General features: G+C 42.6%; 1 long non-coding RNA gene across 1 annotated transcript; it reads left to right on the top strand.

Moving 5' to 3' along the window:
- The first annotated feature begins 847 nt into the window (after positions 1-847).
- On the top strand, positions 848-2,911 carry LOC141439208 (uncharacterized). Its single transcript, XR_012452571.1, has 3 exons — positions 848-1,341; positions 1,430-1,513; positions 2,705-2,911. It is a non-coding gene; the product is annotated as an uncharacterized lncRNA (long non-coding RNA).
- Positions 2,912-4,405: the final 1,494 nt, after the last annotated feature.

Genomic DNA, 4,405 nt, shown 5'->3' on the forward strand with positions numbered 1-4,405 from the left:
CCATCCGCCTAAGATACCTCTTCTCTTCAATCCGGGGAGGAGCCCAGCTCTTGTCCGACTCATTCCCCCCGGAATAAGGGTCTCTCCTTCCCATTGAGGCGTTTCCCGGCCTTCTCCCTGAGCCATGCCGCACAGGCTGCACAAGTGTCTCCTCCTCCCTGCCACCCCCCACCTCCGTCGGGTTTCCTTGTCCAGACCGTTGGGAGCTCCCACCGAGCCGACGATTTCTCTCTATAAGCTTTGTGATAATGGCTTGCTGGCTCTCCGACACTTTCACCAATGTCCCGAGTGTCTCCTCGTATCCCTTTAGTGCTCCCCTCATCTTCTTACAGTCGGGTCTCTCACATTCCATTATGATAGTAATTTGCGAACACTGTTCTATCAGCAGGCAGAAGTTTACTTCCTTGAACACGGCTCCTCTAGATGGTTAGCACAGCCGCGGTACGATGACGTGAGCAGCAGCGACCCACAGCGGGCCACGGCAAGGCGCGGCGAGCAGTGGCGACCCGCGCGGTAAGGTGCGGCGAGCAATGGCGAGCTCAATCAGCTCGCGGCGAGTTGTGGCGAGCCACCGGCGAGGTGCGGGTGTGGCGAGCGATGGCGCGCTCAATCGGCCCGCGGCGAGATGTGGCGAGCCAACTGGCGAGCACAAACAACCTGCGGCGAGAGCGGCGAGAAGTGGCGAGCAATGGCGAGCCGACCTCCTCAATAACAGCACCAGCACACGTCCTCTCCCTCACAGTACCAACGTCAGTCTATTTGCGGCTACCTATGGCTACCAGTGACGAGGGCACGGTGTGACATTATTTTTTATATAAGTCATGACCCGACGCGTTGCCGCGTCCAATCTGCCGAATCGGGGCGACTGGATGGTTGACCGCGGCCGCCTGAGTCTGTGGCGCGCTGGAGTTTTTTTTCTCGTTCAGGTCGCTCGCCGTGACTGGGCGCGTTCGCGACACGAGAACTGTTATTTTATTTATCTACAAGGATTTATTGTGTATTTTTATTACTTTTTCGATAGTGGTGCGAAGTTTGGAAGCGGATTGTGTGGGTCACTGACCCGTAACAGGTAAATACGTAATTTTCTTGTCAATTTGTCTTGGCGGAGGCCATGACTCCATCTTGTACAACATCTGCTAGCAGTTTTCGTAATAGGGATGATTTGCTTGTTACAGGTGTTACTCAGCGTTTTTAATAGAAGGAAAGAAGAACAAATAAGACATTTATTCACTAATACGGAAGATAAATCAAAACTTACAAAATTACACACAAGTAAACCAAAGTGTAATAAGGCGGAAGCTTCGACAATCCACCGGGTTCCCGGTATTCAATATTCACCAGGTGATTAGACCTTATTTTGTTGGTTAGGTAATGTCCTCATTACCTTTCTTTTATCCTCGCTAAACGCTGTTCCTTTGTCAACTTTTAGCTGCTCCTCACCACGCAGCGAGGTCAAGGAAGGCGCAGAACTTACCTGAACTGCCTCCGGAGCTGTCTAATAAATAAGCTGCTGGTGAGTACAATTCTGTTTTGTTTCCATCTGGGGAGTATATCTTGTGTGCCGTGGGATCGGTGTTTTCCTCTTAAATCGCTCACCATTGGGTTTTACACCTATTGCATAACCTCTGTCGTATATTTTAACGGTATGAAAGTTCAACGGAGGTAATAACGTCCTTAAGGTTAAGATGAACCTAAGTTGCCATTATTCCGCTTGACTAGGACCCTGGGCGTATTTAACCAAATAATTGCCGTCCATTGGAACCCATGAAAGGCACGCCAAGTTAATTGTGTTGATGCTATATAAGATATAATATTAATAATAAATAAATTCATTCAACTTAGCCCATATAATAAATACCTTACTGACTAACATACATATTACAAATTATTTGTAGATTTCAAGTTATATATTATCCCTACATTATGGCTGTAATACTTATCGAATGTTTTGACTATGTCGCTAGCAAATGTTATCTGCATTGGCACTATTCCGCATACATCCTTTGTTATAATTGACTGGAAGCTAAGAGGTCATTATTAAACTGTGTTCGTGTTATACTTGTACCTAGGATTACTATTACATGTAGGCTAATACATGTAGAACGTTCCTGGCAAATTTGCTAGTAAATTTAGCGGGGCCGGGGAGATCCAAGTTATTAGTTCAGGCATTTAAATCACCCATGCGTAATATTGGGGGGGAGTATTTCCGAGTGGTCATATAGCTTAGCGATGTTGGATTTAGTTAATCATGTGAAATTCGAATAAATCAAAATATAATAGTTTCACCCTTTGCTTGTCATTGAGAAGGTGTTGTCGTTATGTCCCATGCATTGTATGTGCGTTTGCTACACTTGACGACTTTAGTCTAAATTTAAACACTCTGAAATGATTTTGCCCCATGCGTATTATTGTTCAAAACTGTTTCTACAGGGTCCTGTAGCTTACCTGTACGTTCTGTTTCACTCTATTATACCTAATTTAAATTTAACGACTCGTAGATAATTTTGCCCCATGAGTATTTTGGTTGGAAAACGTTCGTGCCAGGTCCTGTAGTTTGCCTGAACGTTCTACTTCACTAAATTACCCTTAATAAAATTTATAAAACCTGAAATAATTTTGCCCTTACGTATTATTAGTAGCAAAGTGTTTTGGGGGGGGCCATGTGCTTCCAGTTTAGCTTAAGTTTTTCCCTGTTCCATTTCAGGAGCAGACCTTTACCATCCCCAGGACGCCTTCCTTGGGGAAAGAAGTGTTTTATATAGTTATAGTATTGAGTCTGTATCTAGCTATAAGCAAAGGGTTGTCGACCGGCGTTCCTTACCCCATTTAATTCTCTTATCTCTAAGTAGGTACTGGTTGTACCATTTCTCGATTATTATTTGAGCACGGGAATACACTTGTGTGACTTATACTTGTTGTTTTATTTTGTCACGACCGCGTGACGTCATCACAACGGTGGTGCAATTCCTGTCTCTCAAGTAAGGCCTGTAGTCTGGAATCGTTTGCTATAACAGGCAACATGAGGCGATCATGTACTGTTTTTGAGTACAGGTATGTGGTGACTTATACTCAAAACTGGAATTCAAGACCAAAAAATCTACGACAGATATGTCACTGTTAAATCTCTCAATGTCACTTCTGTCACTGTCAAATAAACTTTTCAGGTTTCGCCAACCTTTTTTAACAGTGATCACAAAATTCTATATTGCTCTCGTGTCTGACATTTTTTAATGCGCAAGTTGTCTCCGCGTGGTTTCTGGAATTTTGCTTTCAAGTTGCAAAAACTACAATCACCGTACAAGTTACAACGTGAAGAAGAAGAATATATTTATATTTAATTTAACTGATATTATGATTGGTTTTTTGGAGTCTTTTTATATTTTTTATTTCAACTCCAAATTTGTTACTTTTACGGGTATCCCGTGAAACCATATCGAAAATACAAACTGAGACATGGATGCATAGAAAAACCAGAAAAAGAGACCAGCGCTGGGAATCGAACCCAGGTCCTCAGCAATCCGTGCTGCGTGCTATAACCCCTACACCACCGCTGGACAGGAATCTAGACACGAATTTTTCCTATGCATACATATCTTCTACTACGCTACTTAAGCAGCAGCACTAGCGACATCTATGTTCCGCTCTCATCGAGAGACGTCACACTCTTTCGGAACCAACCGCTCACCCAGACAAGAGATGTCGCTACTAAGCAATCAAATTATCAATTTAGACTCCAAAAAACCAATCATAATTTGTAGCTAGTAGCTAGTAGTAGGCTATGTCGAGAATACACAAGCAGCAAGTTTGTATAAGTTAAAAATTTTGCTACCTGTGTATGTCGAGGATCAGTCGAGTAATAGAGGCAAACAAAGTACTGTAAATTGCAATCAATAGTTTAAAAGATGGTAAAAAAAAAATTATGCTCGTATAAAGCACAGTAAATGCACTAATAGTTAATATAAACCCACTTCAATAAATTTGTTGTTAAATAAGCCTTAGAGTCACAGACTCTTGTCCTTAGGTGTCCTTTATGTCCTTAAGCTTGTTCTTAATATCTATTAATTGTCAATTTATTTATACTATGTAGTGTAGCTCTTTTAACAAGCTTAAGTACACGTAAATCAGTTATAAATAAAGCAATAAGAGTCAAAGGCGTTTAATAATGTAGTATCTTCTACAGTGATCTAGCGAAGTCTAATTTAATAAATGGGCGTTATGCCGAATTGCCGATGCACAAGTTGTGTTTCAAGTTGAATTGTCTTAGTTAAGTAACTTAAGTTCTAAAACTTAAGTTTTCTTGTGGTCGCAGTCGCTGATGACTCGATGCAGGTCTTGTAGTCGTGGCGCCTCGTGGCCTGTCACGGCGAGGAGCAGCGGTGGATGATGAAGTGTTACCAGCAGCAAT

Source organism: Choristoneura fumiferana, chromosome 20, assembly GCF_025370935.1.
Source record: "Choristoneura fumiferana chromosome 20, NRCan_CFum_1, whole genome shotgun sequence".
In the NCBI taxonomy this organism is placed as follows: Eukaryota; Metazoa; Arthropoda; class Insecta; order Lepidoptera; family Tortricidae; genus Choristoneura; species Choristoneura fumiferana.